The sequence below is a fragment of the Barbus barbus genome (genome assembly GCF_936440315.1).
Source record: "Barbus barbus genome assembly, chromosome: 22".
In the NCBI taxonomy this organism is placed as follows: Eukaryota; Metazoa; Chordata; class Actinopteri; order Cypriniformes; family Cyprinidae; genus Barbus; species Barbus barbus.
Genome location: NC_136750.1, coordinates 12685029 through 12699835, shown reverse-complemented (window position 1 = coordinate 12699835; position 14807 = coordinate 12685029). Strand labels below are relative to the sequence as shown.

General features: G+C 42.4%; 1 pseudogene across 1 annotated transcript; it reads right to left on the bottom strand.

The window, feature by feature from the left end:
• Window positions 1-343: 343 nt before the first annotated feature.
• Window positions 344-14807, bottom strand: LOC306888637 (extracellular calcium-sensing receptor-like; annotated as a pseudogene). Its single transcript has 6 exons — window positions 14791-14807; window positions 2892-3147; window positions 1874-2681; window positions 1565-1759; window positions 1322-1443; window positions 344-1190 (listed from the first exon to the last, which is right to left on the bottom strand). The product of its transcript is annotated as an extracellular calcium-sensing receptor-like (transcript).

The window sequence follows — 14807 nt, the reverse complement described above, 5'->3', positions numbered from 1 at the left end:
AGCAATAGAGTAATCCACTGAATCTATAATATGACAATAAATATTGAATATAAATGCATTTTAAGATGTATTAAACTCAAGAAAATCTTTCCATAACAGCTTAGGTAGAAGTAAGGTTGGAAGTAAGGAAAGAGCAGTGCCTGAAAATAACAGGTGGGACACTACGGCTCAGATTTAGAGGGCAGCATGGCATAACTGCAGAAGGAACTACCCAATCACACAACAATTTTAACAGCTTTAGTCTTTTTTTATTTTCAGCATAATAGAAGAATGTGATAATCTGTTTGGTGAAGATGTATTATTTCAGAGATTTTTGTATTTCCCATGTCCGTTTCTTTACACTTTAATAACTATTTGACATCTTTGTCGTAACATGCTTTTTAGTGTTAATTTCAGGTCTCAGTAAAATTACATAGCATTTTGGCAGGAAAATGCAGAACAGTAAACGAAAGCTAGAGACCAAAATGACAAATATCTCCACAGCGACAATACATTTTCCAGGAGAACTGACATAAGCTGGGATAAATGTGATCCATACAGCACAGGATATAAGCATACTGAATGTGATGAATTTAGCTTCATTGAAGTTGTCTGGCAGTTTCCGTGCCAGAAAAGCTAAAACAAAACAAAGGACAGCCAGGAGACCAATGTAACCCAGCACAATCCAGAAACCAACAGCTGAACCTAAATTACATTCTAAAATGATATTTTCCTGATAATGATCCATATTCATGTATGGAAATGGTGGAGATAATATTAACCAAAATGCACATATAAGCACCTTTATAATTGCAAAGGTAAGAACACAGAGTTTTTGCTGCAAGGGCCCAAGCCATTTCATGACATTACTTCCTGGAAATGTAGCCCTGAAGGCCATTAATACCACTATTGTTTTCCCCAAAACACAGGAGATAAAGAGAACAAAAGTGATCCCAAATGCTGTGTGACGCAACATACAGGACCACTCAGTGGGCCGACCAATGAAACACAGAGTCAACCAATGAAACATAGAGAAGCTCAATTCTGAGTTGTTGGCTCCAACTATAGGTGTGTTTCTGTAAATGTAGAAAATGAGACTAAAGAAAACAATGCCAAAAGTATCCCCATTATTTCATTATATGAGAAGAATTCAATTTATTTTGGGATGCAGGCATCTCCTCTTGTATTTGACCAATGAGCAATAATAGAATCTAGAAAATAATTAATTCTATTTAAAATACTAATCAAGCATTGTCTCCAATTTTGTGACAAAACACATCTTCAAATAATATTTTCAATATATTTATAATATTTCCATTATTTTTTCATAATAGTTATGTACCTGTGCTGTTACTAATCTCTCCTGGAGGGCATAGTATACAATATACAGCAGACAGGTTTTCCTTTCTGTACAGCTTTCCTGGTGCCTGGGGGACAGGCCTCACTGCATTTGGACACAGGCACCTGCACCTTATTATTTTTCTTCATGAGTTGTAATTAGAAAAAAATAATAAAAAAGTGTGTATTTAAAAATGTATAGAAAAAGATCTACCAGATGTATTCCTTCTCTCAAGACTACCTGAACATTATTCATGGAGAACCGCTGACCTTTAGGCAAAGAGGCATCGTAATAGCCAATAGTTTGCACCTTCATTTTGCCTTTATTAAGACTTTGTAGATTGATCAGCTCATATCTTTCTGGTGAGTCTCCATTGTTATCGAAAAATAAATTTTCACTCCCACGTGTGGTGAAATTTATAGATTGCAAGGAATTTAAGACCTTCAGCAAGCAAATTAAATAAAAATGTTAGTGTCTTCAGGCTAACTGATTGAAATATATGTGTAATTTATTTTATTCTGGCAAAAAACAAAACAAAAAAACATCTGGTCTCACCTGCCAAGGCTTTATTTCGACAAGTTTTAGACAGGAGGAATTAGAATTGAAGCTTTTGTTTTGATCACACAAAAGAAGATTATTAATTGCATGAGCTACTGCATAAACAGCTTTATTATATATATTGTTTGAGAACCTTAAGTCAGTCAAGTCAGTGAAAGAGTTTTGCACTTCCCTGAAGTTCTCAGAGCCATTACATGCCTTTCTTATTTCACTTGGATTCAAAGAACAGTCAAAGACATGCCCCCAAAAGTCTTTGAGAAATGTGCTGTTAGGAAATTGAGAGGGGTTAACTTCCTGTAGTAAAAGGTCTAGGCCAGGTATTTGAGCATTGCGGACAGTGAATCCTATAGATCCAATGAGCAAAGTGTGACCATTGATATCAGCTAGAGAGTCATCTGTGATCCAGGCATCACTTCGATCCACTGCAGTCCTGTAATGTTCTGCCTGTATAGCTCATCCACAAGTATCTTGATATCTCTGTGTGACATGAAAGCCATTATTACCTTAGATTTGGAGGTTCTGATAATATTCACAATTCTAATTATTTCATGGTATGGACTGGTACTTTCAAAGGCTTCTGAGTACTCAATACACACTCCTTCCTCATTAGCAGGCTTAATAAAAGTGGTTATTCCATTTATTCCATAATCATTTTATTGCTTAATGCCCCCACCCACATCCAGCCAAAATGTCTGACCAGCTGGGCCAGTGCTCTGCTTTGATAGTAATCACTGGGAATAGTTCGGAAAAAGGAGGGGTACTCCTTTCTGTTGCTCAAACAAGCACATGTTGCAAAATGACTAATCTGTAAAGACAGAGATGGTGAAAAGATAAACATTTATTTAATTTTATTTTTTTTATTTTAAAAAAATGCACATTTGCTAAAGTATTTGTCGAAAGACACATGAATGTACTTTCAAATGTATTGAATTAGTGTCCTTATTTGAAAATTCCACATGGAAACTTTTAATTATAACTGCACGTAACACATTTATAAAGATAAAACATAGCTTACCACTGGTATATGAAATCTTCGCAAAGCTCATGGTTGGTGTTGATCCAGAATGTCCAATGATGGCTTGTACTGTTGGAGGTTTAGTGCAGTTTGCTCCAGTTTCTGACTGATCTAGGCCATTTACTAATGTCATCACAGCTCTGTGGATCCACAGTCATTGTGAATTTTGTAGCCCAGTTTAATTCCAGAGAGAATGTCTGTGTCCCTGTTTATTTAATCTATTGCAAACATCATTGTGTGAGCAAACTTGAATTCTCTGAAACTGAAACTTTAGGAAATTTTAGTCAGTGCTGTATTTTTGCTGAAGAGGATTCAGCACAATAACAATAAATGTAAAAAATACATAAAATAAACCATGCTACTAACACATACATACTTATTGTTTGTGCAATAAGTGCCACATTTGGATTTGTGTGCTTATAGAACTACCTGATGTACAATGCATAGAAAATAGTGAAAAGTTGTTAATTAAACAAGTCCAGACATTCCATATTAGGAATTAAACTGCAATCAAGCACTCAAGATGGCGCACTCAAGATGGCGCCGAGTATGGCTGCTGGGGTGTGGAACGCTCCCGTACTTTTGTTGTTTTTGTTTGTTTGTTCTGTGTTTAGTTATTCTCCTACTGTCAGTTTTACCAGAGACGAACTACTGGACATAAGGCAACACACACCGGACAATTTTTTTCCGGTTTTTGATTATTCAGACGCTTTGTTGGATGTATTGGTCGGAGGGGCAGCGGTCCTAGTCAAACGCGCGCTCAGACGGAAAAGAGGGAAGCGCGCCGGCGCGCTGGTTAAACTCCGCGAACGCGGCTTCCGAACTGCGCTCCCAAGCATTCATCTAGCGAATCTCCGATCCCTTCCTAACAAAATGGATGAACTACTTCTCCTCACCCACACAAATAAGGACTTTACAAACTCTGCTGCATTGTGCTTCACTGAAACCTGGCTGAGTGAAAACATCCCGGATAACATGCTTCATTTGCCGGGATATCAGCTGTTCAGATCAGACCGCATCACGGAGCTAACGGGGAAAACGAGAGGTGGTGGACTATGTTTCTACATAAATGAAGGTTGGTGTTCAGATGTAACAACTCTGAAGAAGATGTGTTCTCCTAATTTGGAGGCCTTCTTCATAAACTGTAAGCCGTTCTATTCACCCCGCGAGTTTTCCTCCTTCATTCTCGTGAATGTGTACGTGCCTCCGGACGCGTGCGTGAGCGCCGCGATGCAGCAGCTGGCTGAACAAATATCTGAAACAGAGCAAAGGTACCCGGACTCTTTTTTAATCATTCTTGGAGATTTTAATAAAGCAAATCTCTCCCGCGAACTGCCAAAATACAGACAGCACGTTACATGTCCCACCAGAGACAGTAATATATTGGATCATTGTTACACAATAATTAAAGATGCATATCACTCTGTCCCACGGGCAGCTCTGGGGCTCTCTGATCACTGTTTGGTTCATCTCATACCGACCTATAGGCAAAAACTCAAATCTTCGAAGCCTGTATTAAGAACTGTTAAGAGATGGACTAATGAAGCAGAGCAAGATTTAAAAGCTTGTTTTGACCTCACTGATTGGAGTGTTTTTGAAGCCGCTGCCACCGATCTGGATGAACTCACAGAGACTGTAACATCATATATCAGTTTCTGTGAGGATATATGCATCCCCACCAGGACATTCTTATCATTCAATAATGATAAACCGTGGTTTACTGGGAAACTCAAACAACTTCGTCAGGCCAAAGAGGACGCTTACAGAAGTGGGGATAAAATCTTGTATAACCAGGCCAGGAACAGACTAACAAAGGAGATCAGAGTGGCTAAAAAGAACTACTCTGAGAAGTTGAAAAAATAACTTTCAGCCAACGATCCGGCGTCGGTATGGACTGGTCTGAGGAACATCACCATGTACAAGACACCACCCCCACAGTCTGTGGAGAATCAACAACTGGCTGACGATCTCAATGTGTTCTACTGCAGATTTGAAAAGGCCAGACTGACACCCAACACCCGCTCTGATCTGCACTTCACACATTCACCTTCCCCCCCTGCAACCCCCCTTACTCCCTCCCCCACCATTCTACCTGCGTTTAAAGTCTGTGTAGAGGATGTGAACCGGGTCTTCAGAAAACAGAAATCTAGGAAAGCTTCAGGACCAGACGGTATTTCACCTGCCTGTCTAAAAGTCTGTGCTGACCAATTGGCCCCCATCTTTACACAAATCTTCAACAGATCTCTGGAGCTGTGTGAAGTTCCCCGCTGCTTCAAACGCTCCACCATCATTCCCGTCCCCAAAAAGCCCAAAATCACTGGACTTAATGACTACAGATCTGTCGCACTCACGTCTGTGGTCATGAAGTCACTTGAGAGACTGGTCCTGGCCTACCTGAAGGACATCACTAGACCCTTGCTGGATCCTCTTCAGTTTGCCTACAGAGCAAACAGGTCTGTGGATGACGCTGTCAATATGGGACTGCATTACATCCTGCAACACCTCGACAAACCTGGGAATTATGCAAGGATCTTATTTGTGGACTTCAGCTCGGCCTTCAATACCATCATACCTGACCTTCTTTCAGACAAACTGAGACAGCTCTCTGTGCCCTCCTCCATCTGTCAGTGGGTCACCAGCTTCCTGACAGACAGGCAGCAGCTAGTGAGGCTGGGCAAACTCACATCCAGGACTCTCACCATCAGCACTGGCGCCCCTCAGGGTTGCGTTCTCTCCCCACTGCTCTTCTCGCTCTACACGAATGACTGCACATCAAAGGACCCCTCTGTCAAGCTCCTGAAGTTTGCGGACGACACTACAGTCATAGGCCTCATCAAGGACGGTGACGAGTCTGCTTACAGACAGGAGGTTGAGCAGCTGGCTGTCTGGTGCAGCCTTAACAACCTGGAGCTGAACACGCTCAAAACTGTGGAGATGATAGTGGACTTCAGGAGAAACCCCCCTGCTCTCCCCCCACTCACCATCATGAACAGCACTGTGACTTCAGTAGAGTCATTCAGATTCCTGGGCACCACCATCTCCCAGGACCTGAAGTGGGACAATCACATTGACTCTATTGCGAAAAAGGCCCAGCAGAGGCTGTATTTCCTCCGCCAGCTAAGGAAGTTCAACCTGCCTCAGGAGCTGCTGAAACAGTTCTACTCTGCAATCATCGAGTCTGTCCTATGTTCTTCTATAACTGTTTGGTTTGGTTCAGCTACCAAAACAGACATCAGAAGACTACAACGGACAGTTAGGACTGCTGAGAGGATTATCGGTGCCCCTCTGCCCAGCCTCCAAGAACTTTACACCTCCAGAGTGAGGAAAAGGGCTAAGAAAGTCACTCTGGACCCCTCACACCCAGCTCACTCTCTCTTTGTTCTGTTGCCCTCTGGCCGGCGCTACAGATCACTGAGCACCAGAACAGCCAGACACAAGAACAGTTTTTTCCCCCAGGCCGTATCCCACCTGAACAACACATAACACACCCCGTTACTGTACATCTGTAAATAACTCATCAAACCTTCATCTGTACATAGGACACATGCACATTCACAGTTCTGTCTATGGTCATGTCTCTTTTCTGTATATTTTTATTTTTATTACTATTGTTATCCTTAATTATTGTATATTCTCTTCATTAGTGTTCTTTATCACCTTAATTATATGTTGTCTGCACTATGTTTGTACTTTCTGTACTGGAAGCTCATAACACCAAGACAAATTCCTTGTGTGTGCAAACACACTTGGCAATAAAGCTCTTTCTGATTCTGATTCTGATCAAATATCAAAATGAATACCACAAGTACCACCATAAGATAAGTTCCTTTCAGCTGTGATCCATGAGAAAATGTCCAAGGGTGACTTATGTGTAAATTAATCTTGATCAAATCTACTCTCCATACAGTACAGCAATAAATATATATGTTTTATATATTATACATATTCCATTTTATTTATTTACTTACTTATTTGCAAGATAAAATGCTGAAGGAAGAAATCCCCTCTTCTTTATCCCATGACATAATGATATCATTAAACATCCATTGTGTTTTTGATACACATTTAGTTGTTATACAGTTGGGCAAAAAAGTATTTAGTCAGCCACCAATTGTGCAAGTTCTCCCACTTAAAAATATGAGAGAGGCCTGTAATTTTCATCATAGGTACACTTCAACTATGAGAGACAGAATGGGGGGAAAGAATCCAGGAAATCACATTGTAGGATTTTTAATTAATTAATTGGTCAATTCCTTGATAAAATAAGTATTTGGTCACCTACAAACATGCAAGATTTCTGGCTCTCACAGACCTGTAACAACTTCTTTAAGGCTACGTCCACACGAAGACGGGTTTCTCCGTATCCAATCTTTTTTTTGCCTCAAATTCCGTAAACACGGAGTCGTCTCAGGAAATATCTGCGTCCACACGGAATCACTGAAACCGACTGAAAACGATGTAGTACACATGCCAGACCAATATGTGGCGCTGTAATTCTGCCACAGAGATACACAAAAAAACAGAGAAGAAGACTTGGACCATGTGCGTAAACCTTGCGTGCTGAATATAAACTAACACACAAAGCAGAAGATTTTGCTTTAATAAAACTAATGAGCTCAGTAGGTTCTGCAGCACGAACACAGTCTGACATTGTTGTTGTTGTTGTCGCTGTTATGTGACGTAACGGTGTCTGATTAGGGGCGAGACGTGGGCTGATGATGTCATCGTTTCAGAAAATATACGGATTCGCCGTCCACACCAAAACATGAAAACGGCGTTTTCAAATTTATCCACCCTGGGACCCGGTTTCAAAAATGATCGGTTTCACTCTTCGAAAACGCCGGTTTCGTGTGGACGAAACACCTATACGGTAAAAAATGTATGCATATACAGAGAAACCCGTCTTCGTGTGGACGGGGCCTAAGAGGCTCCTCTGTCCTCCACTCGTTACCTGTATTAATGGCACCTGTTTGAACTCGTTATCAGTATAAAAGACACCTGTCCACAACCTCAAACAGTCACACTCCAAACTCAACTATGGCCAAGACCAAAGAGCTGTCGAAGGACACCAGAAACAAAATTGTAGACCTGCACCAGGCTGGGAAGACTGAATCTGCAATAGACAAGCAGCTTGGTGTGAAGAAATCAACTGTGCAATTATTAGAAAATGGAAGACATACAAGACCACTGATAATCTCCCTCGATCTGGGGCTCCATGCAAGATCTCACCCCATGGGGTCAAAATGATCACAAGAACGGTGAGCAAAAATCCCAGAACCACACGGGGGGACCTAGTGAATGACCTGCAGAGAGCTGGGACCAAAGTAACAAAGGCTACCATCAGTAACGCACTACGCCGCCAGGGACTCAAATCCTACAGTGCCAGACGTGTCCCCCTGCTTAAGGCGAGACACTACAGGTGAATAGGGTAAAATTTTTAACTAGCAGATATCACCATGAAACTTTCCCAGTTGATTACCTACATTAAGATGAGAAAAAAATGTATTACAAAGTTTCTGTAATTTTATGTTTAAATATGCAAATTAGTCATTATCTAATTAAATATGCGTTAATTTGCATATATTTAAAAAAACGAAATCTCAGAATTGGATAAAGCCAGGTTCAAAATTATTTTTTCATTGTGTTCACATATGAGATGGGAAAAAAATTACAGAGGGATTTATGGATATCTACTTTTGTTATCCTGTAAATCAGAATATACTGTCAATAGCCTTAAAAAATGTATTTTCGCCATGTTTTTTGGAATAAAATGTTATATAAATCAGGCTAGGAATAATATATTTACAAATCCCTCTGTAATTGTCTTCATAATATAACTAGGTACAAGACTGGAAAGTTTGGTGTATACAGGTGCTACTGAAGTGGAGATTTCGGACTTGGAGTATGAGAGAAAAGTCATTTTGAGAAAACGGGCTTTAAAGATTTATATTGTAAAAATCCACACATTTTTATATGAAAACATTGCTAACAAGCAAAACAACTGGCCAAGTAATTGTTTATAACAATGTAGACCATGAACAATGACAACTGAATAAAACAACATTGCCAAATAAGACCTTCAACTAACCACAGAGAAGCACAAATACAGACACAAACTTATCATCAGAACTGCAACTCTAGTCATCTATGTCCATCGGAACACAAAGTCCACCCATGAGGGTTGAAAGCCTAGCTATCCATGCCTGCACCATATGTAGGCCCCTCACCCCTCTCTTGCTGATGCCTTTTCAGCTTTTTAGCTGTGCTCAGAGTCTTTCTGCAACGTTTTACACTCTCAGACCGGATGGATTCGGCTTTTGTGATCCTCAGCATGTCGGTTTCCCTGATGGTGGTGACGGTAACGACAGTGCTTTCCAGCCAAAGCTTATCCATAATGGCAAGCATGGCAGAGGCCCCCTCATTAAAAGTTGAAATGGCCATACTTGCAGCTGCCTCAACTCTACTCTTACCTACAAACACTGTTTTTGGACAGCGGGCCCAAATGACGGAGTTGAGGCACTCATTCGCATTTTGAGTGCCAGCATGCTGCATGCGCTGCAGCAGGCTGTCACTTGACATGCGGTGGTATACAGGTATCAGCTTCTGGCCCACCTCCCAAGACAAAAAGTTTCCTGCATGGAGCCTGTGGCTCTCTGGAGTTTCTCCATTTTCCTCCGCTCTCCTATACCAACACCAGGACAGGTTGCACCTGGTGTGCAAGGGGACTTCGTCACAGGACATGCTATGGAGGAGATCAGCCCAGATCTCATTTTTCATTTTCTCTATGGAACCCTGGTTATTTAAAATTGCCCCCCTGTAATAATTTTGTAATGTTTTACATTTTTTGGCCGTTAATTTTCCCAGACCCTTCCCCCCCAATTTGCGTTCAGCACTTAATTTTCGTAGTGCTGTGCCCATACGCTTATGGGCATGGTTGATGCATTCTAATTTTACTACCTCATGCCCAGGGTATGGGTTGAGGGATACCACCTCCCTGAATGCAGCACTGTCCCCATCTGACAGCATCTGAATGTATCTCAGCTGGTGGCGACTCACAGACCTGGCCCACATCCTCTTCGCTGCCTCCTGCTCCATAGCCTTGCTTGAGCCCCTAAAATTTTGTGCACAGTCATGCGTTTCTCTCCAGCTGTCAATTTCCTCATCTGTAATCTTTCCCTCATGCCTGGCAGCTTCTTTAAGGGCACAAGCATGGCAATAGGAGGATAGAACCTCAAAGTCGATCACCAGTCCCGTAAAAATATGGATGCACACCCCGATCCCATAGTGTGATGTGAACCCTCTTTTCTGCCAAGTGCCATCAAAAGACACACTGATATTTATCACCGCATCTGCATCCTCTCTCAGCAACTCTGCCACATCTGCATCAATATCTGCATAGGCCTGCCTGACCTGCTCCCTGGTCCTGTGAAGTGACTCAATACCTCTCTCAATTTATGCCGCTAAAATGAAATGTGTATTGTATCAATAACTGTTCATTTGTTTTGTTTTTATAGATACAGCACACAGAAATCTGTACTGTAAAAGTAAAACTGACCACCACAACATAATGAATGAGATGGCACTTTATTCTATTCTTATAAATAAATAAATATTTCATCCATACAAAACAAATATTGTTACAGTAATGTTATAATATGTTAGAAGGTGGTAACAGCCACACGTATTGGGCTATTTCTGACATTACAAATTCTAAACCTCCCATCGACAGCTTACGTTCAGATGCGCTTCCCGAGGCGGGCATTTCACTGGGTAATCCATCACTAATTTTCCTTTTCCCCCTTGCAAGTGACAACTGCTGTACTCTTTTCGATGATTGACGCGAAGTCATTTTCATTAATTCACTCAAAAGATCCCGCGGAAAGCTTAACCAAACAAGGAAGCGTCAAAGCATACCATGTGACGATTCTGAACGAATCACGTTGTCAGAAATTGTCTTCAGCCAATGAGATTGCGCACTTAGAGTTAAATCCCCTCTTTTACTTTCACGATTGGTTGCTGATAGAAAGGAAATGACCATATTTGGATCCGACAGCATTGTAGAGAAGAGAGAGAGCTTGATGACTGGGTACAGGCAGAGATCGCGGAGCAGCATGTTGATTTAGAACGCCAACTTTTGTTGAATTTATGAGAAATCTACAGACGCAAACAGACAAAGTGCAGTAAAATAAAGACCTAAATGTGTATTTCGGACTTTTTTTCACCACAAGTCTGAAAGAAGACATGTTATTGAAGACAAATATCCAAAAATCTCAAAATTGACCAATAAAAAAAAAACGATGTTTTTGCCTGCCGTGTCTCGCCTTAAGCCAGTACATGTCCGGGCCCATCTGAAGTTTGCTAGAGAGCATTTGGATGATCCAGAAGAGGATTGGGAGAATGTCATATGGTCAGATGAAACCAAAATAGAACTTTTTGGTAAAAACTCAACTCGTCGTGTTTGGAGGAGAAAGAATGCTGAGTTGCATCCAAAGAACACCATACTTACTGTGAAGCATGGGGGTGGAAACATCATGCTTTGGGGCTGTTTTTCTGCAAAGGGAACAGGACGACTGATCCGTGTAAAGGAAAGAATGAATGGGTTCATGTATCGTGAGATTTTGAGTGAAAACCTCCTTCCATCAGCAAGGGCATTGAAGATGAAACGTGGCTGGGTCTTTCAGCATGACAATTATCCCAAACACACGGTCCGGGCAACGAAGGAGTGGCTTCGTAAGAAGCATTTCAAGGTCCTGGAGTGGCCTAGCCAGTCTCCAGATTTCAACCCCATAGAAAATCTTTGGAGGGAGTTGAAAGTCCATGTTGCCCAGCGACAGCCCCAAAACATCACTGCTCTAGATGAGATCTGCATGGAGGAATGGGCCAAAATACCAGCAACAGTGTGTGAAAACCTTGTGAAGACTTACAGAAAACATTTGACGAAGTTCTTCCTGCCAGTCCTGAAGGGACACCACGTGCTAGTCATACATAAATCGCCAGGGCGGGCTCACCTCGAAATGCCTTTTCGAGATGGCGAAACGCCTCTTAGTATGGGCACATCTCAACCTGCGTTCACTGAGAGCAGCTCATGTGCCCGGCGTGCTGAACCAAGGAGTGGATATGCTCTCTCGGAAAAACGTCCCCTCCGAGGAGTGGATGCTCCACCCACAGACGGTTCAAGAAATTTGGCGAATATTTGGAAGGGCAGATGTCGACCTCTTCGCCTCCAAAGACAACTGTCACTGCCAAATTTACTTTTCGAAGAGTGAGGACGCGTTGGCCCACGAATGGCCCAACTTCCCTCTATATGCTTTTCCCCGATTGCTCTGATTCCTCAAGTAATCAGGCGAATTAGGGAACACAGGCACAAAGTGCTTCTAGTGGACCCACTCTGGAAGTACCATCATTGGATCTCAGAGTTATCTCAGCTGCTAATAGCAGCTCCATGGCCCATTCCCCTGAGACGAGACCTCCTCTCTCAGGCGAACAGAACGATCTGGCAACCCCAGCCCGAGCTGTGGGACCTGCATCTATGGGCACTCGATGGGACTCAATAGATCTCCCCGAGAATGTCCTGAATACCATTGAGCAGACTAGAGCCCCGTCCACGAGACACCTCTATGCCCTTAAGTGGTTGGTTTCCTCCGCCTGGTGTCAAGCCCACGTCGAGGACCTGACAACATGTGACATATCAGTGATATTGTCCTATTTACAAGAGCTGTTGGATAAGGGCCGCGCCCCTTCCACGCTCAGCGTCTATGTGGCAGCTACAGTAGCTTTTCACGCTCCTATAGCCGGACAGTCGGTGGGCCGGAACAACCTGATTGTCCGTTTCCTGAGGGGTTCTAGGAGGCTCCATCCGCTCTGACCCCTCACAGTCCCTGCATGGGACTTGCCCACGGTCTTGAGAGCCCTTAAGGGCGCTCCCTTTCAGCCACTACAATCTACCAGTTTAAAAACACTGTCGCTCAAGACCGCTCTGCTGCTGGCGCTAGCATTGGTGAAGCGAGTAGGTGACTTGCAGGCTCTCTCTGTGAACCCTGCCTGTCTTGAGTTTGGGCTTAAGGTCGTCCTAAAGCCAAGACATAACTATGTCCCGAAGGCGCTCTACACTCCGTTTAGGGCCCAGATTATTACACTCTCTGCGCTCCCCCCTTCTGAGGAGGGCCGAGAGTTCAACCTTCTCTGCCCGGTCAGGGCATTGAGAACTTACATCAAGCGTTCCACGCCCTTTAGGCAATCGGAACAACACTTTGTCTGCTTTGGTGGCCGCACCAAGGGGTCTCCGGTCACAAAGCACAGGATATCTCGATGGTTAGTTGACGCTATTGCACTAGCATTTTCCTCCCTGGGCCTCCAGAGCCCCATTGGAGTGAGAGCCCATTCCACTAGAGGTGTGGCCTCTTCCTGGGCGTGGTCTAGTGGTGTGTCCATGGCAGACATTTGTGCGGTGGCCAGCTGGGCCTCGCCGTTCACATTTGCCAGGTTCTATAACTTGGATGTCCCGGCCTTACAGGCTCGGGTTCTCTCTGCTTAAAGGACACACACCTATCTTAAGCGGTCCCCTCAGGCATCACCTGATTCTTCAAGAACACTCTTGGTCCCTTTCCTGGTGCTGAGGCTGTACTTATGACCGTTGAAACGATATCTAGGCTGGACTGACCTCTAGGAGCTCGGTCCTCATGCCTCCTGCAGGATTCTTCCTGCTCATAATTGGTCCCTCTGAGCCTTATTGCTCAAGGCCAGTTTATGTTGGTCGTTTCTCTTCATGGCATGGTGGGATTGTTCCCCATAGCGTCTAGCGACGCAGTACGAGTGAAGTATCGACAGGGAACGTACTCGGTTACTAACGTAACCTCGGTTCCCTTAGATACAGGAACAAGTACTGCATACCGTGCCATGCCACTCAGACTGCACTACTCAGGTCATCGCTTCAGTCGAATTGACCTGATTTCCTATGGTGAAGCGCCCGTTTATATAGCCAGATGGCCCCGCCCTTTCTGGTGGGCTCTGGCGGGCTTTGCTGCCGTAGGCTCGTGCAGCGCCGCTGACAAGCCATTGGTTCGTTTTTATTTACTGCACAAACCAATGGCCATGGTAAGACATGGTAACATATGTTTTGCAGAAAGAAAAATGGTATATCAAATCATTCTGATATAACATAGTTGAGAATCATCTTTATACAAAATTTTGTAAAAATAAATAAATGAATAAATAAAAACTAAAAATGTATTGGTGATTTAAAAAAATCAATTGTTTTGCCTATGCATGTTCATTCACGTCTTTTAATTTTTTTAAAAGAAATTGAGTCCTGATGTCCTCTACTGAGGTCATAGCATAACTAATATAATTTTATTTTTATGCATTTATTATTATTTTTATTTGTTTTATGTTCTAAACAATGTAAAGACATGAAGAAAAAAAAAAAAATTAATCCTAAAACTTATTTATTGGGTCTTAAGAATTTAGGACAACTTTGATCAACTTTTTTGATCCACTTCAAATGTTGACTACTGTATGTGCAATGCTATGATTAATCAAAATGGTTTTGCTTACTTTTATGAGGGCCACTTACATGATAAACATCCTAGGAGGTGTTCAAAAAAGTTGAAAAAGTATACATTGACATAAAAAATGTTATGTTATTTGTCAGTTCTATAATAGCACCACATAGAGTCAATTGGATTTGTGCTTTTGTCCGAGTGGCAGATGGGATTCGGAACCATCCCATCAAATTTTGGGATCTCCGCAATTTACAGATTTTCACACATAGACAACCTAGGCACATATTCAAGCAAACTATTATTAAGGATTTATTATGCCAACCCCAAAGGACATTTAAAAAAAAAAAAAAAAAAAAAAAAAAACCATTAAAAGCAGGACAGTCCCTGTTCTGCCTCACAGGTTCATGTCCTGCAT